The sequence below is a fragment of the Erithacus rubecula genome, assembly GCF_903797595.1.
Source record: "Erithacus rubecula genome assembly, chromosome: 25".
Lineage (NCBI taxonomy): Eukaryota > Metazoa > Chordata > Aves > Passeriformes > Muscicapidae > Erithacus > Erithacus rubecula.
In genome coordinates, this window is record NC_136677.1 from 4890628 (window position 1) to 4917837 (window position 27210).

Sequence of the window (27210 nt, forward strand, 5' to 3'; positions counted from 1 at the left end):
AAAGCACAAGGTCCAGGCCAGCAGGAGGTGGGAGCAGGATGGCACTGGGCAAGCAAAGGGGCTGCCCCCAGTTCAGGGGATGCTCCAGGGAGCTGCCTGGATCCCTGCCAAGGATTTAGCCCCTCCAGCTTCCAAAGCACCACACTTCATCCAAAGAGGAAGAGAGGAAAAGCTGGGAGGGAGGGAGGGAGGGTGTTTCTGGTATTGAGCAGCAGTGCAGGGCTATTTCTCTCAGCAGCTGACAGTGTAAATGCATTTCCTGGCAGGCAGCTCGCTCTGTATTAAAATTCTTGATGAAGATTATTAAAGTGTGTTTATGAAAAGCCTGCGAGTGCTTCTTGGACTCCAGGCTGCCTTTCCAGAGTGACATGTTTGGGTGCAGGCTGAGTGCTCAGGGCTTATTAAAACCAATCCCAGCCCCTCCACTGGCTCCAGGTGGGACCAGCAGGGAACTGAATGGCCCCAGTTTGGAGAAAAGGGAACCAGAGTGGGGTGGCTGTGGCCACTGCAACCCCTAACTATTGCCCAAAGCTTGCTGGAGATGTGCTTGAGTGTGTTCCATGAGTGTGGCATGTCCTGTTCCCCCAGGAGGGGGACTGCAGGGAGGCTACAGGGATGCTGAGGAACCACAGGGCTATGGTCACTCCATTTTCTGCCCTGCTGCAGTGACCATCCCTGCACTGGTGCCAGCAAAGCTTTTGGAAGGCATTCCATGCTGGAGACAGAGCCAAATGCTGGACACAGAGAAATGTCCCTGTGCTGGCACCTGGAGCTCCTGTCACCCTGCCATCCTTGGCCCCAACTCCCTTCTCTCTATGCTCTTCCCACCCCAGCCTGAGGTAAGATTTTTTTAACGTGGGAGACCAGGTTGTATATCTAAATATATGTCCTTACCAAAAAAAAAAAAAAAAGTTTCCAAGAACAATGGTGGAAAGAGCCCAAAAATGTGCTAGAAGGATGAATGCATTAGGGTTGGAGTCCAAGCAAAATATCAGAAGGGTGAATCAGAAAGAAGGAAAGGAAGGAGAAAGAAATAGAAACGTATGGAGTTCTTAAAAAGCCATTTTTTCCTTTTAATGTTAATGGCAGCTTTTCAATTTGAGCTTTGAGTGCTGGAGAAATGTGTCCACTGCTGCAGCCTGAGCTGAGCTCCGAGGGGATGCAGAGGCATTGCTGCAGTGACACGTTCAATCTGCTCCCAACCCAGCCCCATTCAGAAACACAGAATGGTTTGGTGGGAAGGGACTTTTCGAGGTCTCATTCTTAGAGGAGCATCCCTGAATTCTTTGGGGTCTTTCTCTGGGGTTTCCCTCTTGGCTCCTGCTGTTTCTGGCTCTCTGTAAAACTTGACGTGAGTTCAGCACACCCAGCACAGCTCCCAACCCTGGGGGTCAGAGACAGCCTGTCCTGGGCAAACCTGGGATTATTCCACTCCTCCTTCAAGCCTGGTTTAAAGCTGTTCCCCTTGGGGAAAGGTGAATCCCACCTGATGCCAGTGGGCCATCCCATTAGTGCCAGGACAAGGGGCAATGAGTTTAAATTGCCAGAGGGCAGCTTTAGGAGAGATATTGGGAGCAAACTGTTCCCTGTGGGATGGGAAGGCCCTGGCACAGGGTGCCCAGAGCATCTGGGGCTGCCCCTGGATCCCTGGAAATGTTCCAGGCCAGGTGGGACAGGGCTTGGAGCAGCCTGGGACAGTGGAAGGTGTCCCTGCCCGTGGAAGGATGAGCTTCAATTCCCTTCCAAACCATTCTGGGATCCTGAGTGTTGGCTGAGCAGGTCAGCAGCCCAGCAGATGAAGTGCAGTGCATCTCCTGCAGCAGGGACAGCCCTGTGTCCTTGCAGGTGGCATCACCCTGGGGTTGGGCTGAGTTTCACTGTCTGTTTCTGGTGGTTGCTCCAAACTCAAGCACCAGCCTGGGTGTCCTGGCAGATCTCTGTCCCCTTTTGTGTTTTGGACAGGCCAAACCCAAGTTGTCTTGTCCCTTATCTTTCCCTTTTAGTTGTTGGATCTGTCCCTTCACTTCTGCAGCTCAGACCCCTTTCCACATTATCAGAGGTTCCAGACTGCTGAGGGCAATGAAGAGGCCAGAAAACAAATATTGTAATAAAATCTGGATTTTGGTTGCATGAAATGGGAAGAATGAGGGTCAATGAGGATGGAGTGGTGGCTGCATGCAGAGTGGGAGGGGAACTGGGACACCAAGCCCGAATTCATACCCTGGTGACTGTGACATCCATCAGGGTTAAAGACAATCTGTGTCTCATTAATCATCTGATATAAACAGAGGGAGACTCGCTGCAACAGAGCAGTGTCACTGGATGAATGTCCTGGAGTTGGAAAATAAACATTTCAAGCTCTGTCTCGGCGTTTATTTTTGCTAAATGCCTTCTCTGCATCCGGGTGCTCTGCTGACAGTGGGGAACCCGTGCCCAAAGCCATCCCCAGGAGCAGGGCTGGAGCTGGGTGAGGAATGCACCAGGCAGAGTGCAGGGACAGTCCTGGGGCAGGACAGCAGCCTGCCCTGGGTGCTTTTGTGTTTTAACTGGGAGCTGAAGGGTTTCTCTGGGTATCCCTTGGGTTTTAGCAGGTGGGAAGGGCAGCAGTGTGGCTGGGCTTGGGCAGGACTGCATCCCTGGAATCCCAGCCTGTGGCCAGCTGTGACAAGTGGCACTTGTGTCACCATGGATGCTCCCCACGTTCACACAGCACTGCATTTCCACAAACCACAGTTGTTTTCTCTTCAAACTCCTCATTCCTCTTGGGGTTTTTCCCTCCCCACTTCCCTCTGCACAAACCCACCAGGTGCAGTCTGGAACCCACGCTCACCCCAATATGTCTTTATTCTGATTTATTAACGTGGTTATTGTATAGATGATTAGAGACATATTTGGGGAGATTTTACCACCTCAGAGCACACGTGTAGCTGTTACAGAGCAGTTAATCCTTTACAAATATGGTTTTAATCATGCCACATTTCACACATGATGACTGTTCTATTCACTGTAATGGATAGCTGGCAACCTCAGTATAAAGAACTTAATTTCAAGCTTTTTTTTTTTTTTTCCCCACAGGCTCATTAACTTCTGCTGCTCAGGAGATATTAACAAAACCACAAGTTGATGGCTCAGCTCTGATATCCAACCCTTCCACATCCCACAAGGATCCCAGCTGGTGCATTAGCTGCACAAGGATCTTCACAGGGAGAGGGATTTGCTGAGCCCTGAGCAGGTGAGTGGGTTTTGCTGCATCAATGGATCTGTTCCCTGATTATTTCTGCAATATCTCAGTGCACCTTGTTCCACCTTTGCCATGCTGCCTGTTGGGGTTGCAAGAAGCTGGAATCACAACATATCCCCCCCTGCTGTGACATCAGGAATAAAAAATTCTATTAGAAATGGCATTTTGGGCTTTAGGTTTCTGCTGGTGAGAAGAAAACAAGTCGTCCCCCCCCCCCCCCACCCCCCCAGCTCAGCTATGCTTGGTAGGAAAATAAATGACATAAACTCTGGCTTTTCCTGTGCCTGCTGGCTTGACATGCCAACCTGGTTCCCATCCAGCTCATCAGCCATTCCCCAGGATGGGCAAGTCACAGGAGAAGACAGGTTGAGAAAAGAAAGAATTTCCACTGAATTAAATTATTTTGGGCGAAAAAAATAAACTCTTGATGCAGCTCGAGGCCAGTGCCTGCCTGGTGCTTAGCAGGAGATGCTCCCTGCCAGCCAGCTGTGCTGAGCAAGGAAATGCAGATGTGTGGGAGCCCCTCAGTCCCCTGGCCCCCTGGCTGTCCCCAGTGTCACTCTTTCCATGTGTCCCAATGCTTTGCTCTGGGAGTGCCCTGGCACGGAGCCATCACCCCAGCTCTGCTGGGAGCCCTGTCTGACCCCTTGGGGGCTCTTTTGTGTCTGGGACTCCACACTGAGGGGTTTTGTCCCTGGCACTGCCCTGCCCTGCTGCCCCGGCCCCTGGCTGGCAGGGAGGACAAGGGCACATTCTTTGCAGAACAGTGGGAGATCTCACAGCCCACACTGCCCTGCACACCTGGGTCACGCTGGGCACCAGCATTTTTGGGGCTGTCTGGGGCACCACAAGTGAGCTGAGCACAGAGGAGGGATGAGGAGATGGGGTCAGGGCTCAGGGATTGTAGGCAGCAGCCAGGGAGATGTGACATTCCAATTGTCACATCCCAGACTCTGCTCCAGCAGCACTGCAAGCCTGGGAGCAGCCCAGGCACTGAGGGGTAAGGGCCTGAGCTGTTCCCTGCAGGCTTTACAGTGTCCCCCAGCCCCACCTTCTGTTTGTTTTGGAATGAGGGAGGCTTCCTCTGCAGTGTTTTTCACAGTTCCAAATGTCCCCACTCCTTCTTCACCCCCAGCACAGCCAGATATTCTGGTGGCCAGGTGCTGGTCCATGCCTGACCTCCCCACAGTGGTGATGTTGGTGCATGGGTGGATGCTGGGCAAGACCTCCCTTTCCTGCCCCTCTGCCTGTGATCCCTTCCAGCACTTTCCACTCTCCTTTTCCATAGAATACTGCTCTGCATTGCCTCATTACCTTCTGCAAGGAAATGAGCTCTGAAACACTCCCTGATGACCATGGCATGGAGTGTGAGGGCACCAGGAGCCTGCAGAGGATGCAGGTGCTGCAGGGGTGAGGGAGGATGCCCAGGAGTTGCTGTGGACAACATGGAAAGAAAAGGGGTGGAAAGCCACTGAACCCAGCCAAGGATGCAGTTCTCTCCATCCATGCAGACCTTTCCTTCCTGGGGTGACATCTTTACTGCTAAGAAGTTAAAATGTGCAATTTGTGTGGCTCAGATCCCAGCAGGAACAAGGTCTGGGGGAGGCAGGGAATCTGAGTGAAGCAGGGCTGGGGGATTCATGTCCCCCTGTCTGCCTGGGGCTATCAAACACTCTCTTTGGGTTAATGCTGGGCTCTGTAGGATGGAAGGTGAGAACCCATCTGTGGGAGGGCAAGGAGGGCCAAGATGTGCAAAACCTCTGGGATGTTTCCCCTTTTTTCCTGCTACAAAAACCCCATCTCAGCAATTTCTGCCTCCTCTGCTCACGCAGTACCTTCCCTGAGGGTGGCCAACTTCCCACCGCTGCTTTCAGGGGATTCCTGCCCCTCTCCAGCTCCTCTGGCTGCTCTGCAGCTGTGAGCAGGGCTGTGCAGGGCCAGCTCTCCCCAGGGCTGTCCCACAGCAGTAAAGCTGTCGGCGGGCAGATGCGGTTTGGGAGGCAGAGCCTCCCCTGCATCCCTCCATCACCGCCCTGCCCTGTGCCAGGAGACAAAGCTGGCGCTGCTCCCGCCCCAGCAGCGGGGACAGGCAGCCAAGATGTCTGGTGAGGAGGAAGAGGCTGTCTGTGAGCACCGAGGGAAGCCCTCCACAGACCCACCCGGCTTCCCAGGGGTGTTCCCAGAGCCAGGAGCAGGCAGCCTGAGAGCTGTCTGGGTCTCCATCAGAGAGAGAAGCCCTGTACTGGTTTGAAAGCAAAACCAGTGAGAGACTACGAGTCAGAAATGCAGTTTAATAGGAAAAAAAAAGGAGAAAAAATAAAATACATGCAATAGTACAAAAGAAAAAAACACTGACAGAGTCAGAATACAACCTGACACCCTGCTAGTTAGGGTGGTGGGAGCAGTGCAGGTGAAGGGGTCTTGTTGAAGCAGTGATCCTGTAGAAAGGTCTGTTAGCTCTTGTCCTCTGCAAACCAGTGGGTAAGGGCTGCCTTGGTGTTCCAAATTTCATTTTTTTATCTAGGTAGGAAAGGCTTGGCTGCTCCCCTGGCAGGAGCATCTCCCAGTGGGATGATGTAATTTTATCAGTCATGCACTGGGACTCAATGGCCATGAACAGGAGATATCTCCTGGAGGGAGGATGAGTGTGGAAAAGATAAAGAACACTGCCCCACCTGGTTTAACAGCTGCCCATTAACAGGAGATATCTCCCCCAGAGATAAGGATCACTGCCCCCCCCTGGTTTAACAGATGGTAATAGAATATCACTTTGGGGCACATCTTTACTTTGTAACTCAGGACAAACCCTAAGGACCATCAGCCCTGCAGCAATGAATGTGCCAGAGACATTTTTGCCTCTTCCCAACATATCCTTGCATTGTGCATGGGGAAACTGAGGCAGGAGGTTCTCAGAGGGGATGTTCCACAACCCCTCAGTCCCACAGAGAGTGCTAAAGAAATGAGGAATTTGCATCCTGCCAAAAATTCAAACATTTCTGGCTGTGCAGGTCATCTTTAAATATAGAAGTCTGGAATTTCACCTACAGAGAAATATTCACAAGAGGAGGAATTTCCTCTTGTCCTTACAAGTAAAACTGAATATGAGAGAGGAATAAGGCACAGCACAAGGCACTGACTCTCCCCAAACACAACACTCTCAGAACCCTGAAGAAGTGCTCTCTGAAGAGGTTTTCATCAAACCAAAATGTGCCTGCAAAATTCTGTCTGGTAAAACTCTATTCAGCTGGAAAAACACCGTCTAGCTTTTCCCCTTGAAGTTATCTCTCTAGACCTCATACAAAGTCATATTTTTTCACTTCTTTCTGAGATGGACTCCACTTCTCCATCTCAAGGTGCCCACAAATCATGATTTGCCTCTCTTTTTAATTTCATTTCAACTGCCTCTGTTCCTGCTGTGAGTTTATTCACTCTTGAATGTCTCAGAGCTTTTCAGTGAGTTTCAGAACCAGAATTAAAATTGTGCTTTCTTATTTGGCACTGGAGATGCTGCTGAAATTATTCAGCACATGAAATAAAGTAGCCATCAGATTATCTCTGAAAATTCAAAGGTGGGGAAAACTGGGATGGGGATGGGAATGGGGATGGGGTGGTTGGGGATGCTCTCAGCACATGATGGTCTTGGGAAGCTGTAGAGGGATGCAGACAGTTGTGTGCAGGAAAGCAGCTCCTGCCTCATGTCCTGCCATGTCTTGGGACACGAGGCCATCACTCGTGACCTTTCTGCTTCAGTCCTTGTCTCTCTCAGGCAGGTGGTGGCATTTTTAGAATTGTGCTGTGCAGGGCCAGGATTTGATCTCGTTGATCCTTGTGAGTCCCTTCCAGCTCACAATATTCTGTGTTCCTACTCTGTGTTTCTTGTGTTATTTCTGTTTATCCTGGTACCCAGGGAATGCTGGGGTCAGGAGGAGCTCTGGCCCTTTCCAGAGGGATGAAGAGGTATTTCTGGACCAGCTGGTGTCACTGCAAGCTCCAGGCTGACTTTCTCATGGGAAGAGCAGAGTCAGTCTGTCCAAGTGACCCCTCCTGTGTGGATTTGTGACCCTGACATCTCTCCCCCTATGCCAAACACTCACCCTGGCCAAGCCCCCACGTGCCCTTGGCCATGGATAGGAGCCCTCCACGGTGGGTTATGGAAGGAAGGAGGGCTCTGGCAGGGTGTGTGATTACACATTTCCCCTTTGAGGCTGAGGCTGGTAGGACTGAGAGACCAGTGAAGCCAAGAGCCCCCAGTGCAGCTGAGAGCTCGGCTGGAAAAAGATACGGTCCCATCCCGCCCTGGTGTTGTTGTTGGCAGGCAGGCCTGGAGGCCTCCAGGTTGCATTTGTCAAGAGCTCAAGCACAGGAAAATTGTTCTCATCTGAACAAACACCACCAGTTGCTGCCAGCTGTTGCAGTGCCCCAGCAGAGGATTCACGTGGCTGGCCCTTTTCCCCAGCCTGGGCTACTGGTTTGACTGGCAGGGCAGGACTTGTATCTCTCTGGGGGATGTTTTCAGGATGTTCTGTTGCTCATCCTCCCTCCAACTTGCATCCAGGTGAAGGAATGGGGTCAGTGTGACACCCTGCCCTTTCCTCTGCTCACCTCAGGGAAGGTTCTGTGGCAGGGTTGCAGTTCCCAGAGCATGGGAGGATGGCAGAAGGGTTGGGGTGAAAATTCTGTAACCAGCACAGCTTTGCCTAATGGATGCATTTGCAATTTGTTGTGCTGGCTTCACACTGGAATGATCAGTGTCTGTGTCCTCTGCTGAAGGACAGAGCTAGCTCCACCCCACAGAGCTCACACCTCTGACATCTGCCTCTCTCCAAACACAGACACTTTTAGCCTTTTTCTAAGTTTTTCCCAAAAATCCAGCTCCTGTCCTACCTTTGGGACCTGCCCTGTAGAGTCTCGGGGGCTGCCTTGTGTCACTTTTATGAGCAGCACAAACCCAGCAGTTAAGTGTCTCACACAGGTAAATCCCTGGATTCCTCCTGTCCCTGCAGGGAGGATGTGGTTTCCCAGGCTGCAGAGCATGGCCATGCTGTGAGATGTGCTGTCCCCATGTCCCCCAGCCAACCCAAACAGCACCGAGTGACCCAGGGACATATTTTATATTGTATTATAATGTAAGCTGCTCTTCATAGCTGCTGCCTGCTGGGTGTCTGCTGCAGAGGAATTTCTGTGCCTTGAGAAGAGGGTGGCTCTGGGCCCCAGGGGATCTGCCTGGTTGGCTGGGGAAGGAAATTTCTCCTCTCTGTGTTGGTCAGATCACAAAGCAGAACTGTGCTTCTGTGTGCAGTGGGAACATCCCAGTGTGGGATTGTCTCCATCTCTGTTCTCAGCTCAGGTTTGTTGCATGGTGGGTGTTTTAATGGGAAACCTTCCCTAGAAACCCTGCCTGGCTGCAGCTCACACAGCCCTAACTCCCCTCTCTCTTACAGCTTCGATCTGTTCCTAATTGCCAAAAAAAAAAGCCAAACCCCACCTGCTTCCTACCACCCACAGGCAGCCCACCAGGCCCACTCCTCCCCTTCCCAGGTTTAAACTCACCTCTTATTGCTACTCTCTCTGTAAGACATTTCCAAAGTGTCTGACAAAAATTAAATTGCTCAAAAACCACCCTGAAGCTGAGCATGAAGGATGTCTGTTCTTCAGAGCATCTCCACTTTTCTGGGTAGCTCCTGGCACCAAAAGATGGAGGGGGCAAGAAAAGCCCCAAAACCACTTAAAATGTAATTTTTCCTCCTTTAAACCCCACCATGGTCTCTCATCAGTGCAAGGAAATGCATCTGCGTTCCTCTTTTACTGCTGGCTGCTATTTGGTGATTAAAAAACGGGGCAGCTGGGGCCACTCATTCTTGACCTGGAGGAAAGCAGGAGGCTTATAAAAACTCTTGAGTGCTGCAAGAATTATGAGGTAATTAAAAAAAAAAAATCAGGCCAGAGCTGGGACCACGTCAATAAAAGCAGGAGGAACTGATGTCAGCCCCATGCAGGATGTGGGGCTGATTTCTCTGCTCCTGGTGCTGAGCCCCTGGTGCTGCTGAAGCCTCGTGGTTCCCACTGGCAGGGATTTGGGAATTCAGGACACAGCACAGATCCTGGGGCTGGGTGGGCTCTTATTTCCTTGGTGCATTCAACTGACTTGAATCCCTCTCTCACACAAATGTGTGAGACTCAGCAGTGGATGTTTTGCCAAAGCAAGATGAAGAGCCACCAAAAAAGTTAAAATTAATATTTAAAGGGATGAGGTTGGGTTCTAAATCACCATTTTGGGGGTTAAGAGGCCTGGTTTTAAGGGAGAAACGTATTTTGCTGGCCAAAGGATCATCAGGATTAAACCAGGGAGGAAAAATGGGTTTTGTTTATCTAGAATGTATCTAATTTAATTTAACCCAAGACTCAGCTTGGGTTTGCTGACCTGACAAGAAAAAGGACAGAGGAATCCTCAGGAATTCATATGCAGTACCTTTCCATTTCTCATTGCAGGGATATGTGATGGGACTGGGGCTGCTCAGGGCTGGGGTTGAAGCGTTCCCTGAGGGGGTGAACTCTACCCTGTGCTTCCCCCAAGGAAAATCCCTCCCCTGGGCCTTAGGCTGTGGTGAGAGCATTCTCCAGCACCCACTGACTAAGTTTAATACAGGAGGAAGAAAAAAATCTCTGATTTTTACTTAGCATTGGTCATTTATTTACTTGTCTGCTGGAGTGCTGGATGGATTAGAGTGATGCAAGCTCCTCCTGTAGGACTTGGAATAAAACCCAGAGCTGTCCTAAATACCCAGAGAGGGCCCTGGGGTGCAGCCTGAGCTGCCTTGGGTTTGGGCTTGGTTTTCCCTGCTGGCTGTTCATCTCTGCCTCCAAAGAGAAGGAAGTAGATGCACTTGCCATGAAGTGAAGTGACACAAAGCACAGAGGCCCCTGGGGATCCTTTGGGAATGAACTGGCTGCTGTGGCTGGCAGCTGCCTGGGGGCAACTCACAGCATTGCTCTGGGAAGCACAAATCAGTGATAAAACCACATCAGGGACAGCAGAGCTTTGGTGTTTGACCAGAGAATAAAGCTGAAACTGGGAACAGCTCAATGGACCAGTGGTTCCAGTGCCCAGGAGTTTGAGGGGAGGGGGTTTGGGATGCACAGTGTGGTGCTCTCCATGCAGCTGGCTCCACATTCCTGTAAAACCACACATTTTGTGTGCTGTTGGTGTTTTAGCCAGAAGCATTTGGCTGCCTTGAGCTTGGCCTGTCTCTGGAAGTGCTCAAAGCCAGGCTGAGCAGGAATTGGAGCAAGGTGTCCCTGCCCATGGCCAGGGCTGGGCTGAGTTATCTTTAAGGTCCCTCCCAGCACAGTGATGGGATTTTGTGGTCACTATTTGGAGCTGGAGGTGGAGATTCAGTTGGAGAAGATGCTGGGGACACACTTCAAGCTCCCAGCTGGGTCCTGCTGTTTTGGGAGCAATGGGAGACACCAGCCTGGTGCTCAGGGCTCAGCCAGACAAATGTGCAAGCTCCAGCCAGGCACCCCAAATCCTGCAGGGCACAGATTTGGGTGTTAAAGGCCAGCAGTGCTCAGCTGTTCTCCCAAAATGGGCCCTGGTAGGAGTTAAACCCTTTACCAGCCCCACCCAGCACAGCCCCATCCCCACAGAGCCCCTGCACCCACTCCCCAGCAAAATCCTTTGGGGCAGTCAGCAGGGAAGGGAAGATTTCCCCTGTCAATTCTCCCACAATATTTCTGGTTTCATTAATACATTTTCCCTGTCTGGGACCCATCTTTGTGACTTTGCCCTTGAGACAATCTCAGTTTTTTGCCTGTTTTCAGGGTCTTTATTCAAATATAAGGCCTCAATGAGATTGATATTGGGAAGAAATCCAGCCTCACTGCTTTGTTTCATGAATATTTTCATCCTAGCTGAAGGTACCAGGTTGGGTTTTTTCCCTTTTACAAATTAACATAAGACTTTTGCAGAAAGGGAGGTGTGAGTTTGGATGTTTTCATCCTTGATTTTAGTGATCATTAATAATGCCTGCAGTGCTTTCTGTAAGCATGAGCAAAGATTTGGGACATAACTTCCTAGTGGAAAAGGGGATTTTTTCTAAACAATAAGATTTTGCAAAGATGACACTTTGTTCCTGATAAATTCTTTTCATTTTATTTCCAGCTTTTTGTCTTGCTCTTGTAAAAAAACTTGCCAGGTGTATATTTAGATATATATTTATCATAGAGATGCCTGCTTTAAACAAATTGTTAGTTAATTAAATGAAACATTTCTGCCTAGTTAAGGGAGAAAAAGTGCAGCTATTTGTCACTGAAAGGGATTTTGCTGTGAGCTCCCCTTGAAGCCAGTGCCCAAATCAGGGGAGATTTTACATCTCCCTGCTCACCTGGGCAGTGCCTGGGGGTTCCAGGGAGGGGCAGATTCTGCCTCATGCTCTGAACCCAGGGCAGTCTCATCTCCACCTTGAATCCCAGAATTTTTTTTTGTGATTTTCCAGCCTGAGCTGTCCAGCCCCTCGTGCTGGGTTATAAACTGGAACTTTTACAGGCTGTATGTGGGGTTTGTGGCTTCCTTTCCCTCTCTCAGTCTCCAAAGTCCATGATTCTTAATAAATCATCCTCTAGCCCGAGCTGAGTCTCGCTGTTTTAAGTTTAACCAGATTATTTTTTTGCTGATAAGCCAGACTTTGAATTCTTCCCAAGATCACGGGTTGGGGCCCATAATATCATGGAGGAGAGGCTGTTGCTGGTGATCCATCACATGCAGGGGAGCAGCACCACGCTCTCAGCTTTCCCTTAGATCAGCACTTAAAGCCACAGCACTCGAATGTCATGGAGCTGGTGGGAGGGAAGAGTCAGGGAAAATGGAAAATGGGCTGGGATGACAGGAAAATGTTGTATGTACATCTACTATACATCAATTCCATCAGTGCCAGCAACTTCCTGAGGCTTTGATCCTCACTTCACTCCAAATGTCTCCTCTCCTGTCTGATCTGATCCAAATCCACCCAAAAGGGTGGGATTGAAGTGGAGCAAAGCACTGAGAGAACCTGCTACACCCTCTTGTTGTTTCCCTCATTCTTCTTTGCCACCACCCTGACACCACATAAATTTATTTTCCTTGACAACTCCAGGCAAACGTGTCACGTTTTCAGATCCATCGTGATCCCATCCTTGTTCTCCCAGCCAGTGCCTGAGCTCCTGTCCAGTGTCTCTGTTGATTTTGGCCTCCTCCTCAGAGCCCAGCTCCCATCACATCCCTCAGAGGTGTCCAGGTTGTGTTCCTGCAGGATTAACCCTGTGGCACAGCTCACCCTGGTATCAGGGGAAGGACCAGCCCTGCCCTGGGCAGAGCACTCTGTCAGGGGCTTTACTGGGATGAGGTGGAAGAGACTCCTTGAAGTGCTCACAGCCTGTGGCAAGAGTGGATAATCAGGATTAAAGGTGTTCCTGCTGGAGGGATGGTCAGGATCCCTGAGGCATGAGTGAGGTTGTGGTTTCCAGACCCATTCTCCCTCTGCTAATCCCTGATGCTGGGCAGCCCAGTCCCTTCCACCCAGGCTGCCCCTGGCTGCCTCATTCTCCCAGTTCAGCCAAACAAACCCCTGCAGTCCCAGCATCCCCCCAGTCCTGGATGGGGAGGGCACATTTTTTATCTCACTTGGCCCAGCAGGACACAAATTCCTGCAGTTGTGGGGTTGAGTTGAGGGAGCTCCCTGTGTCCCACTCATCATCTGGTGTGTTGGGAAATCGGTGCTGCTGCCCAGCTGGGGCTGGAGATCAGCCAGGGGCTCTGTGGGAAGCAAGATGGAAGACGTGGTGAAGCTGTGTCTTCATGGGAATTTGCCTTGCTTTCACTTTTTTTTTTTATTTTTTCTTTTTAGGGGGAAATTTTCAACCACCAAGATGCTGTTTTTGTTTTTCTGCAGCTCAGGGAAGTCAGTGGTGTGAGCTGACTCCTCTGTCATGTCTGATGCAGCCAGCAGCACCTGCAGCACCAACACCTTGGAGATTTTGGAGATCAGCTGGGCTGTGCCTCTCTCCATCACATTGCAGGGACACTGGCAGCATCCTCTGTGGGGTTTGGGGGGTGATGGATTCCCTCCCACCCCTCCTCACTGCAGCCATCACTTCACAATCCAATTCCCAAGGTGAATCCCTCAAGGAGGGGGAGAGTTCCACCAGGACCTGCTGATGGATGTGTGTTTTCCTTGGCCTCCTGTGCCTCGTGGCTGCTGGATAGTTATCTGAGTGATGAATTCATCTGCACAGGGACCCCTGGATCGTGGGGCAGAGGGGAAGCATCTATTAGAGCAGCAAAGAGCAGAGGGGAGGTGGTTGCACATCAAAGCTGTGGCTCTGCTTTCCAAGCCCATATTTTTCCAATCCTATCTCTCAGATTCCATCTGGCTGTGGTGAAAGCAGGCACAAGGCAGTGGTCTGTGTGCTGGAGGCTCTGAAGGGAGAGGGGAGTTTCTGAATTCCAGCTGTGCTGGGCATGGTGCTTTCCTCATTGTCTGCCCTGCCAGGAATGGTTTTTCATGGGGTGGAGAGAGCCCTGCTCTTCCATGGAAATGCTCCAGCTCCAGCCACTGCTGGAGCAGGGGGTGTGACAGGGGACATGGGTGTCACAGCTTGGATCTGAAACCCCCCAGCTGCTCCCAGCTTGCTGAGCTCCCAGGTTCCAGCAGCAGGGAGAGCTGAGCCCCATCCCTGAGCCCCCCTTGTCACTTGTGGGGTGCTCTTGCACAGGTGAGGATCCTCCTTCCCCTAAACCACCTGGGGCATGCTGCCTGCTTGGCTCTCAGCATTGAGAAAAGCTTTCCCCAGCAGGAACCTGCAGTTCAGAGTGGGACCATGGGCACCATCCCCTGCAGGGAGATGCAGGCAGTGATCTCTGTGAGAGCTGAAACCCAAACACCCCTCAGGAACAGCAGGATGGCTTGGAGTTGGATTTATTTCAGGAAATTGATAACATGTCTCTGATGGAGAGAGGGATGGAACAAATCCAGGGCAGAGATGCAGGGCCAAGCACTCCTGGGGTGTTAGGAAGGTGCAGGTAGGTTGGAGAGTCATTTGGGAAGAGATCTGGACCCTGTTTCTGTGCTATATTGCTCTGAAAACAAGCCCATTTCTTTCCCTCCTGAATGCAGGGTCTGAAAGTGAAGCCACTATGCCAATGGATACCACAGAGCAGCTGTGGGGAGCAGCCTCCTGCCTTGGTTTCTGTGAGCTGTGTCCCCAGGGCAGGCTGTGTGACACCAGGCCTGTCAGAGAAAGCAAACCCCCCATCACTCAGCCCTTTGCACTGCCAAATCACAGGGCTGCATCAGAAACCTCACCAGATCCCCCTGCACCTCCTGGAGATCACCTGGGTGGCAAACCAGCAGGAAAAAAGCAGGAAAATGGGTTAAATTTCTTCTTCCCCACAATCTCAAAGAGTTCATGGTGGGACCTTTTGCCAGCATTGTGCAATGCTGGCCCACGTTTTTCTTGAACTTTAGTCCTGCTTTAATCTGTGCCACAGTAACCTCCAGGGAAAGGAATGTTGCTGATTGCTGCCTTAAGCTGTGATCAAAACCTTTCAGCTCCTTCCCAGGCCATTGTTGTATGTCCTGTCAGCACTGCCCAGGGCAAGGGCAGCTGTGTACCTGGATCAAGTGTTCCTCCACCAGAGCCAGCACTCCTCCAGCCCTGGGAAGTGATGCTGCAGATGCCTTGGAAAATCAGCACTGTCCCCCTGACTTCTAGTCCCCCAAAACGACAACAGTCTCAGATGTTTGTTTGTTTGCTTGTTTTGGCAAGAAGAACAAGGGCCAAATTTAAGTTTGGGGAAATGCATCATGCATCCTTCATCTGGTGTTGTGGCTCTGGCTGGGAAAGCCACTCCTCACTTCCTTCCCTTATCAGCTAATGAGGTGGTTAATGAGGGAAAGGCACTTGGGCAGCAAAAAGCACTGGCCACGTATCAGGCATTGCTGCTGCAGTTATTCAGAGCCTGGCTCAGGAACCACAGACCTGAGCAGGGTCCATGGGCTCAACCAGCTCCTCCAGGAGCTGCCAGGTCTGCTCTGGGGGTTCTTGCAGAGAATTTGGCCCATGACTGTGTTTTCTCAAGGCTGGAGCTGGAGGACAGTGTGAGCCCACAGGCACCAGAGCAGGCAGTGGAAGCTTCCACTTTTTTTTTTGGAAAACTGGGATCAGGAGAGAAGAAAGCAAAGGGGTTCACACAGACAAGGAGGGCACATGTGCTGTCCAGATTTCAGCCACCCAGAGCCCTTTCCAGGAAAGGCCAGCTCACCCCAGCCCTCCAAGGCCATGTTTTATTGGCAGTGACGAGGAGCAGCACGTAACAATCTCAGCTGGCTCTTTCCTGGAAGAAGCCTGTGCTGTCCCACCCTCCCACCACTCCAGAGCCTTCTCCAGGGATGTCCCCAGCCCTACCAGCTCTTCCAGGACCTCTCAAGATTATCTGTTTCCCATGACCCCAGCTGCCTGCAGTCCAATGTCCATCCCAGCTGGAGATGAACCATTTTTGGCAGGAGAGAAAGTGATGCCAGGTGTTGGAATTGGGATTTTTTTTCTCTCTTAGTTATTTAGGGTTTTGTTCAAACCCAATGTATGAACATCTCAGGGTCAAGCCAATCTCCATATGTTCATGGCAGTGAAGTTGGGTTTGCATTTACAGGGAAGGGTTTGCAAGGAAGACAAACTCTGTATTAAGGACCTTAATTTAACTGCCAGCATAGCTCTGGGTGTGGATCCAGGACTCCTGCTCCAAGACCATCCCTGAAGGGTTTAAACATTTACTTCATCTCTGAACCCACCATTTTTAAGCTCCTTTAAGGTGTCTGCAGATGAGGCAAAGTCATCAAATTATGCAGATTATCTAAAAACCCTTCCCAAACTTGCCTGTGTCGCTGTCTAATTAAGAACAGCAAATAATGCAGCAACAAAACTCCTTCCAAGCAACAAGAAGAAGTGATTTATTGAAAAGCCATGGCATTTATATAAGAGAGTTTGTGAAAAACAAAATAGAAAAGACTCATTGGTCCAAGAAGGCAACACCTCTTTGAAATCATGCTTTCTGCAAAACATCAGGTAACACTCACACATCTCTCACACCCTGCAGGTGTATAATTATTGTTATAATTTCTTGTCCTTGTGAAGCCTGAGAAACTCAAGGCTTCAAGGCTGATTTTTCTCTGGTTCCCAGCAGCATCCAACAACATACCTGCAGTTGGACAAACCATGTTTCACATGGTCTTGCATCCTACAGGTGCCCTTCAAAAAACTGGAAGAGAAATTTGATCTAATAAATCCCCAAGGACTGAGTGTTGGTGGATTTACTTACTCAAATCCTGTGTTTGTGTGTTGCAGGTTAAACCAGGGTGTCCATGCTCTGCAGACTTGCAGAAAATTGGGGATTCAGCCTGGAGGACAGAACCAACACAAATAAAGGCAGAAAACACCTAATTCCAAACCCTCTGTGCATGTGTGAATTCAGGCATGCCTCCCCTTCCTCCCTGGCCCAGGAAGGACCACACTGTGTCCCTTGTTTGTCACCCACCAGAGCGTGGCACCACCACTGGGCTGGGCCATTGTGACCCACACAATGGGATGGAGAATGAATGGAAAATGATCTCCTGTGTTGGGCTGACAACCAGCTCTCTGTTCCCCAGGGCAGTTCCCAGCTCCTGGGTGAAGGGAGCATGCCCAGCCCAGAAAATCTCTGCTTTGATCTTCCTAGAGCTGCATTGCTGCTTCTTACAGCTCCTGGATCATTCAGTGCTTTACAAAATAGACAGGAGAAGGAAAATACTCTTTTACAGCCTTATTTACTGCAGTTCTTGAGGAGTCTCCCACAAAATCTGCTTGTAGGAGCATGGCAAGGGAACAGAGAGGAGGGAGAGCCTTCTGGAGCAGCCAGGCTGTTGGATGATCCTCACACAGCTTTGTATTGTCCTCAAACCATCTCAGCCACTTCTTAGAATGGTGAGAACACAAACCCATCCAGGGTGTGTAGAGGACACTGGGGTTCAGCATTTTCCAGGCCACGTTTTGCATGTTCCAGAACCAGAGAAGCCCAGAATGGTTTGGGTTGGAAGGAACCTCAACACTCATCCCATTCCTACTAAGGGCAGGGACACCTTTCCCTGGACCAGGTAGCTCCAAGCCCTGTCCAGCCTTGAACACTTCAGGAAACAGAACATTGGCTGAGGAATAAAAGGAGTTTGGGGACTGTGTGTGACCATGGACTATGTATGACCATGGGAGGCCAGGATGAGGATTTTCCTACCTGATGTCATCCCAGAATTGTTACAGATAAAGTTTTTCCCAACGGATGCCACCCCAGAATTGCTGCAGATGTTTTTTCCTATCTGATGCCACCCTAGAATTGTCACAGATGAGGTTTGTCCTACCTTACACCACCCCAGAATTGCCACAGATGAGGATTTTCCTAGCCGATGCCACCCCAGAATTGTTACAGATGTTTTCCCAGCTGATGCCATCTCAGAATTCTTGCAGATGAAGTTTTTCTACCTGATGCCACCCCAGAATTGTTACAGACTCCATCCCTTCCTCTCCCAGCCCACAAATCCCATCTGCCTGACTTCATGGTGCATCCCATGGTGGTGTGGAACAGGGGGCAACTGTGGGAAAGGAGCTGTAAAGAAAATCATCTGGCCAATTTCTCTGCAGAAGTGCCAGGAGGAAGGGGCTGGGGTGAAGGAGATCCCAGTCCTCTTCCACCCAGCCCCTCCAAGGCTCTCATGGCCTCACCAACCAAATCCCAGTTTGCACACTGGTGCAGTCTGGGTGACTGAGGGGGGCTCTGGTTTGGAGAAAGTGAAGGCAGGACAGGATTTTCACACAATAACTTTATGTCAACTGCCAAACCCATTTTCTCAACTTTTCTATTTATTTTTTAACGCACTTTTGAGGGATGGCCAAACTTAAAAAAAAAAACAAAAAACTTTAGCCTGAAAGGAATTGTATCCAAGGAATTTATGAGCAACTTAAAAAGAGAAGGCAGTGAGAAGAAACTGAAAGCCAGATGTAACTGCAGTTTTAGATGGCTTTTAGTTTAGTTTCAAGTTTTTAGGGGCTCTGACAGGGAACTGCTGGATTTTTGCAATGGGTCTGTAATCGGGTATTGAGGCAACCGTGAACTTTTGATCACTTATTTCTTGGTCTTCTGCCCACATCCAAAAGGGAGTATCTGACCATCTCGTTAACCTCTTGCTTTTAGATGCTGAGATGAGGAAGGGAACAGCAGGAATCAGCAGAAATGCTGTGAGGACAGGGATTCAGGAGCTGTGGAACACCCCAAGCAGTGCAGAGAGCTGCTGCTCTGGAATGCTCATCCTGGGGAAGGAGCTGCAGAGAAAGAAATCATTCAAATCAAACAGATCAGCAAGGCCTCGTGTTGTTTGCTTCATCACACTCACACTGTGGCATGAAGTGATCTGGGAACAGCAGCAACTTGGCTTTGCTGAGGGATGATCAGGATAGAGGTGAGTTGAGGAGGAAAGTTGTCCACAATGGGGACAAGTGGCTTTGGATGGGGACAAAGCATCTCCTCCCACACCAGAAACTGGGGTGAGCTCCTGGGGTGAGCTCCTGCACACCAGCAAGTGCTGCTTCAGCAAGGACATCCTGGATGAACCTCTGTGCACCAGGGTGGGTAAGGGATGAGCCTGGGAGATGCTGCAGGCTCAGATTTCCCTGTTACAAAGAAGGGCTCGGATCTTCTCAAACTGGAACCAATTTTTAGGGAGAAATCAGTAACAGCACCACAATGGGGGCCAAGGGTGAATAGGAAATCTCAACTAAACCAGGACAAAGGAGACTTGCTCATCTTCAGGGGGAAATTATGAGGGATAACTAGGATAGGGCAAGGACATCAGCATCCTCTGCTGTTCCTTTTCTTCTTCTTTGAGGAAAGGCAGAGTCACAGAATCACAGGATGGGTTGGGTTGAAAGGGACCTTAAACTCACCCAGCCCCCTGTCCTGGACAGGGACACTCCCACTGTCCATGTGCCCCCAGCCCCATCCATCCTGGCCTTGGGCACTGCCAGGGATCCAGGGGCAGCGACATCTGCCCTGGGCACCCTGTGCCAGGGCCTGCCCACCCTCACAGCCAAAAATTCCTTCCCAATTTCTCACCTAACCCTGCCCTATAGCAAAACCCATTCCCCATCACTCTTTGCTGACACATTGGCAGCACCCCTGGAGAATGTGGAGGTGTTGGTGCCCAAGCTGGGCAGAGCAGCCTCTTCCTCCTCCTCCTCCTCCTCCTCCTCCTCCCCTGCCCTGTGCCCCCTCAGCATCAGGGGCTGGTGCTCTCCAGTGTGCTCAGCTCCACTCTGTGTTCTGCCAGAGGCTGTTGTTAAGAAATAAAGCTCTGCCTTTTCATCATTCCTCCGAGCGCCTGTCTGATGTCATTCTGTCTGGCAACAGAGCCATCAAAAAAAGGCTCCCCTGGGAGGAATTTCTCAAACAAACAGCCAGCAAGAAAAAAAAATAATAATAACCCATTAAACATAATAAAATGCAAAACTCCACAGCATCTTCCTGATAGAGGAGAAGGCAGAACAACCCTGACTCCAAGCACAGAAATTGCCTCCTACCCCAGCCTAGGGCAGGGATGTGCTCTGTGCTTAGTTGGGTGATTTTCCTTAATTGAAGCTGCTGCAGAGGCTGAGATCATGAGGTTCAAATCCAGGAGTAAATTTGGGCCAGCAACACCTGCTGCCATCACTCCCACCTGCAGAGCCTTCCTGTGTTCCACCAGCACATGGGGACCTGCAGATCAAGCAGGTTTAGCTCTTCATGGCTTTTAGCAGTTGGGTTTTTATTTTTCCATTGTATGAGGCATTTGTGTGCAAAAAGCAAATCTTGGCTCTGCTCCTCTGTATCCATTAATTCCTGCAGGTTGCAGGGTGACAAACACCCTGCTGCCACTCTGAGCCCCTGGGGTGTGTGGAGGTTTCTGGTTTTGGCAGCTCTGATTTTGGTCCAGAGACCTGAAATGTGTAAGACTGAAGGAAGTTTGAGCAACCCCATGCAGAACTTCAGCCCCCAAACTGGGGAAAGAGTCCCCAAGTGCCCTATTTTCAAAATAAGACCAACCAAACAGTGACTTGACTCTAGATTTGGATAAAAAAATTAAGAAGAATGGGGTTTAATCATAGAATCATGGAATCACAGAAGGGTGTGGCTTGGAAGGAACCTTCAAGACCAACTAGTGCAGCCCCTGCCATGGGCAGGGACTCCTTAATCCATGGGAGCAGTGCTGGAAGAGGGGCTGCCATGGAAGGGAGTGTATTGCACTGATGAAAAGCCGCCCACTTGAGCTGGATCCCAGCTGGATAATCTTGGATCCATCCCTCACACATCTGTAGCTGGGATCCTCCTTTCCAAGATGCTTCTCCTCAGAGCACTCTCAGAGGTCATTCCTCTTTGCAAGCCTCGTTCCCTCTTGCCTTGCAAACATCTCTGCCTTTTTCTCCCCTCCTGCTGGGAGGTTTCAGGGCCTTCAGCTGAGCCCCTCTTCTTTTTTCCTGGTGAAACCACCTGCTCTTCACTCAGCTTTCCTGGGAAAATTCCCACCAGCAGCTCCACTGTATAAAACAGGTCCATTTTCATCACCAGGACCCAGAGCTGAGAGCAGAATTTGCTCTTGATGACAGCCCAAGGTTGGGACGAGCAGCCCACAGTCCCAAAATGAGGTGTTGGTGGTTTCTTTGTGGTTTCACAGGGTCAGTGCTGCAAGGCTGAAGTGAAATCCAGTGCTGGAGCTTCCCAAGGAGCAGCTCCAAGAAATCTGGGAGAGGCTGTTGAGAAGGACATCCACCTAAATGAAATGCAGCAGGGCTGGCTGGTGTCTCACACTTGGCTCAGGGGAGTTGAAAGGTTTTCCAATCATCTCTTCATGATAGGAAAGAGACTTTTGTTCCCTCTCTTCCCCAGTTTTGGCAGGGAAGGTGGAATGTGGCTCATGGATGGATGGATGGATGGATGGATGGATGGATGGATGGATGGATGGATGATGATGGATGGATGGATGATGGATGGATGATGGATTGATGGATGGATGGATGGATGGATGGATGGATGGATGGATGGATGGATGGATGATGGATGGATGGATGGATGGATGGATGGATGGATGGATGGATGGATGGATGATGGATGGATGGATGATGGATGATGGATGGATGATGGATGGATGGATGGATGGATGGATGATGGATGGATGATGGATGGATGGATGGATGGATGATGGATGGATGGATGATGGATGATGGATGGATGGATGGATGGATGGATGGATGGATGGATGGATGGATGGATGGATGGATGAAAGGATGGATGAATGGATGGATGGATGATGGATGGATGGATGGATGGATGGATGGATGGATGGATGGATGATGGATGGATGGATGGATGGATGGATGGATGGATGGATGGATGATGGATGATGGATGGATGATGGATGGATGGATGGATGGATGGATGGATGGATGGATGGATGGATGGATGGATGGATTGATGGATGATGGATGAAGGAAGGATGGATGGATGGATGGATGGATGGATGGATGGATGGATGGATGGATGGATGGATGGATGGATGGATGGACTCTGCTTCCCACCAGGACCTCCTCCAAGTGACTGTCACTGTAGCACCTCTGCCACCATCAAGTCTTCCTGCTTAGTGGGGACACAACATCACACATCAAGACAACTTGTGGGGAGTTTGGATTTCTTCTTCCTCTCCCTCTCTCTTCCCTCCTGCCACCGCTTTCCTGCTTCTCTGCCCAGGGCAGTGGGAAGGAAACAGCCCCAGGGAAACACACTCTGAATTTCCATCTGAATTTTCATAAGGCAGCCCCAGGAGCAGCCCAGCACCCTCTGATCTCTCACTCCCCAAAATCAAAGCAAGACAAAAGCTCTGTCTCCTTTTTCCCTCTTGCCAAAGGCTAGAAATCCCATCAAGATCCAAAGTGTATCATTCCAGTGGGAGATTTATTCTGGGGGAAGGGGCAGAAGTGGTTATTTGATGATTGTGTTGGGGTTGTTTTTAAAGTCCTTAATATCTCCCTTCCTTCTTTCACTGCACAGCACAAATCCTCTTTCCAACACATGCACAAGAGCAGAGCTGAGCCATTCACACAGAAAACAGGTGATAAATCACAGGCCATTGATTGAAACCATTCCAGGGAATGGGAACCACATGGACTGCCTTTCTAATTAACTGTTTGATATGGCTGCCGTGAGTTTGGGTGTAGTTTCCAATGTTTTGCATTTGGCTTGCCTCAGCCCTCTCCATGGTAACTGCAGTTTACCAAAAAGTGAGAAAATCCTGTGTTCGAGGGGGCTGAAGTGACTTGGTGCAGCTCAGCTCAGTCACATGAAATAAAGCAACAAGAAAAAATTAAATACAGTGTTCAGGCCATGGGAATGTTCACTTCTCTTTCTCTTTCCAGATGAAAAAACAAAACAAACTGAACAGTTTCTTTTAGTTCCCTTCTTTATCTGTAAATCTGCACTTTCTGGTGGGCTGTTGGAACATTCAGACCATCCCCTCTCACAAGGGGGAGGATCCTGATCCACCCTCCACGTCCCCCTGCCAGCTCTCCCACCATCACAGGCACCCAAACACCCCCTTTATCCCCTTTCCCTTCCAGACCACTTTCCAAAACCCCCAGAAGTGTCAGGTTGTGGATGTGCCAAGACCCCTTTCCACCCCCAGAGCTCAGCAGATCTGTCTGTCTGCCTGGGCAGGACACATTTGTGGGTTTCTTTTTTGTATTCCCAGGGTGACACTGGCTCTGGGTGTCACTGTTTGGTCTGGGATGGAAGGGCTGTGCTAAGAGGGGAGGAACCAGGAATGCCAGGATTTAACCCTGATTCATGTAGGGTAACCAAAGTAATAAATCTCTTAATTAATGGATGATTAACAGTGAGAAACTCTGCTGAGGACTCCAAATGATCCAAGAGGTGTTTTGGAAGGGGAGCAAGCCAGGATTTTCAAGATGTGCAACAGGAGACAGGAGCTGAGCATGGGACAAAGGCTGGGAGCTGCTCCTGTGAGCCCTGAGCACTGAAATTGGGCTGGAGCTGACCCTGCAGACCACAGGGATGGGGTTTGGAGATAGCTCAGGATGGGGAAGGCTGGGCTGGAGGGGCAGAGATCCCCCCAAATCCCTAAGGATTGGCTTTAGCAGGTTCCTGGGAACACTCACCCCTAACCCAGCCAGTCCCAGCACCTCCAGAGCAGCCAGTGCATTAAAATGTAATTGAAAAGGGAATAAAGGTTTAATCCATCTGTGTTTAGAAGCAGTCTTTTCCCATATCCTGCTTTTGGCACATCCTCCCAGCTGGGCCCTTGCAGCTCTCTCTGTGACACGGGCACCAAACGAGATGGGGATGTTAATATTTTATTTTTTATTAGCTTTTTTTTTTTTTTTTCCCTCTTCCTTTTCCCCCCTATTTTTCCCCTTTCTTCACCACAGCTCCCTTAGGGCCCTGGTGGAACACCTGGCCAAGCCACTTCTGGTTCCATTTATTGGCAGGTAATTTATTTGTGGATCAGCAGGGAAAAGTGACCCAACAAGTCACTGGATGTCTCTCAGTTGACCCTTTGGTGATGTTTGAACTGGGTTCATTTGCTGGCTGGGGCCTGATCCACACTTCCAAGGAAGCCAGATCTCCCCTTTAAGATCCAGGCTGTTAGATCTCAGTTCAAAAACACTGGGAGAAATTAGTCAAATAAATACTCTGGGAACATTATTACATATTATTCACTCTCTGGGAATATTTGAAAGCATTATTCACTCCTTGTGCATATTATTAAAGCAGCTCCTACTCAAATAAGGATATTAAATTGTAAAAATCAGTGAGTTTTTTATCCTTTTATCTTTTGTGCTTTCTTTTCCTGCCATCGCTTTCTTCCAACCTTTATTTTTTGATAAGGATAAGGGAGAAACATCTCAGATTCCAGAAAAAACCTGCCTGCCATCCTCCCCAGTGTGTTTTGGTGCTGCAGCAGGAAGCTCAGCTCATTGCATCTGAAAGGTGTCAACAGGCTAATGCTCCCTTGTCAGCAGGCTCTTCCAAACCCTCTAAAGCCCTTCCAATGGCCATGGATCCTGTTCAAGCTCTGTTCCCCATGTTTGGCTAAAATTATCCACCTTTCAAAGATATAAATGATTGTTTTATTTATTTCTTTATTTTTAAACTTGCACAATCAAAAGCACTGGCTTATTTTCCCTTTGAAAAAAAAAATAAAAATAAAAATAAAATGCAGAGGTGTTTTCCAAGGAGACATTTTGGAAAGAAAAGAATGAAAATTTTGCAAATTTTGCAGCCAAAAGCAATTGACCCCTGTCCCCAGGGAAGGGATTCATTTACTTCTGGCATTGCCACACATACCAGTGGTCAACCCCATCATGCACAGCAAGTAAAATGGAATTTTGTGGAGGGGTTTTTGGGAACAGCCAGAGCCTGGGCTGTGCAGGGAGCACATCAGGGGACACCTGTGGGCACAGCAGTGCAGAAACATCTTCTTAGGGGCTCCAGCAACAAACCCTGCTGGTTTCCTCCTGCCCCTGGACCAGCAAGAGGCAGGAGAGGGCAGATGATCCCATCTTGTTGGCTGGGAAATTCCACAACACTCTGAAAAAAGCAGTTTTCCTTGTTCCTGGGTAGCACCTGGAACTGATCTGTGTTTTTACAGACTCAGCCTGTGTGCCAGCCCCCCCCCTGCACTTATTTAACAGCTTTGCTGAGCTGTTAACACCCTTCTCTGCTCTCAGGAAGAGCCAGAGCAGCATCCTTGGCTGAATCCCTGATTTTCCCAGACCCCATCCAGGTGGGACTGTGGTAGGGAGACACCTCTGCTCCCAGGGGGTGGCTGGGGAGACAAATCTCCTCCCAGGAGCAGCTTCATGGCCTACAGAAACACACAGATGGATTTCAGTGCACCTGGCAGGGGTGGGAAGGACTTTTCCTTGTGCCAGGAGATGCTGGAGGTCAGCAGGGGAGATTTCCTTTCCACCTGCCTGACATCAGATCTCACAGCAGATCTTCAGCTGAAATAAGAGCAGCTTTTCCTGCTTGTCACCAAATCCAAACAATTTTTAAAAATGGAGGAAAATAAAGAATTCAAGCCAGGAATGAAATCACCACGTGCTCCCATATCTTGGTAGGGCTGCAGGATGGGTTTCAACCCTGCTGTCCTTTGCTTTTTATTTTCAACTGAGGAGGATCCAGTGGGACTGTGGGATGGAGAGACTGTTTATAGAAACAAACTTCCCCATCAGCCATCTCCTCCTCCTGATGGATATTTGTTTGGAAAGAGAGTGAGCTCTCCACGATGGTGGATGTTCACTTCTGCAATCCCTGCGAGCTCTCTGCCTTACTGACCCCTCTCAGGGCTTATCCATTGATGGTGAAATAGCTGGGAATGCAAAAGGAGAATCTCCTCTGCTCCCCAGGGATGAGTGGCTGCAGTTTTCCTCTCCAGCAGTGTGCAGTGTGGCCCTGGCTGTCCCATCTCCCTTGGCTGCTCTGGGGAGATGCCCTGAGCTGCTCCTGGCTGTGCTGCCCTTCCCAGCCCAGCCAAACCAAGGATGGCATTTTTAAGACAGTAGCTGCAGGGATGTTTTTGTCACAGCCTCTCTCTGTGTTTCTAAATCCTGAGCCCTCTCAATTTCTTGGGAAAGCATCTGGTTTCCAGCACTGGGTCTCTCCAATCTGTCATTTTACATAAATATACAAACATCCCTTTTTTGGATGATGGATTAGGGCTGCACTCTGGCTCAGATCACACAGCCCAGACTGGAAGAGGGGCTTTGAAGCATGAAAATTTCACATTCCCATACTGCCAGCAGAACAGTGCACAGGAGAGACATCCATGCTGGGAATCACAAATCCTGGCTCCTTTACACTGCTCCAGCATCACTCCCTACAACATCACACTGCTAATTACCTAAGGAGCATCACTGCCCTCTGTTTCCTTTGCAAGATGGAGCAAGTTGGATCTCACACAGATTTATGCAGGAGAAGGAGCTCCTGGCTTTGACCCCACCACAAGCACAGATCTTAAATCTTAAATTGTGCTTAAATCCCACCAGCAGGGTGGTGCAATGCCAGCTCCACAGCAGCTGAGTCCCTTCCCAGCATCTCCATCTCTCCACAGGATTGGGTTTGGATGTTCCTCTGCAGAAGCAGGACCTGCAGGGCTCAGCACACTGCTAAGAAAAGCTTCTCTCCCAAAATAAGCACGAGGGCTGCTGTGCTGGGTCCCAGGACCTTTCATCTTCCCTGCTTGGAAAAACATCAGCCCCCATAGTGATGATTTTTCTGCAGGTTTCCTCACTGAGGCTGGAAATCAGCACAAGGCTGGAGCTGCCTCCCCCAGGTACTTTTTTTACAGGTTTATGGATGAACTCCTGCCCTCAGTGGCAGATTTTGCCTGTCTTCTGCAGAGCAACTCTTTACCCACCACATGCTGCCCATCCCTTCTTTATCCCAATTTTAACATTTATTTCAGGTACTGTCCTTGTGCAACACCCACAGAAATGCTCCTCAGAGCATGATGAGGAGCAAGACCAGATGGAGAGGGGAAGTTTGGCTGCTCAGCAAGGCAGGACTGGCTCCATTAGGAACAGGACATTGTGTGTCACATACAAATAAACAGAGTTAATAAATCAGGTGCCAGCAGATGGTGCTCAATAATTTGCATCATCCTGGCGGGGATGAGCTGGTCCATTCCCAGCAAAAAAAGGATTAAAAAGCATTTGTTGCTCCAAAAGAACCATGGCAAGCTGAGTCACAGCTTATTGCTTTGTGCTGACTTTATTTCAAACTCATTGTGGTATTAACCAGAAAAGCACCTTTTCATTCCCCCTGCTCCTTGTTTACATCCCCAAGGTCTTGTTTGGTCAGAAAACAT

The 27210-nt window shown here is 49.7% G+C and overlaps 1 long non-coding RNA gene across 1 annotated transcript in view; it reads left to right on the forward strand.

Moving 5' to 3' along the window:
• Positions 1–19272, forward strand: part of LOC306812238 — a 29502-nt gene extending 10230 nt beyond the window's left edge. The window contains exons 2-3 of the long non-coding RNA XR_013776831.1: positions 3076–3232; positions 18492–19272. This is a non-coding gene — a long non-coding RNA (uncharacterized lncRNA). The remainder of the gene's footprint in view (positions 1–3075; positions 3233–18491) is intronic.
• Positions 19273–27210: the final 7938 nt, after the last annotated feature.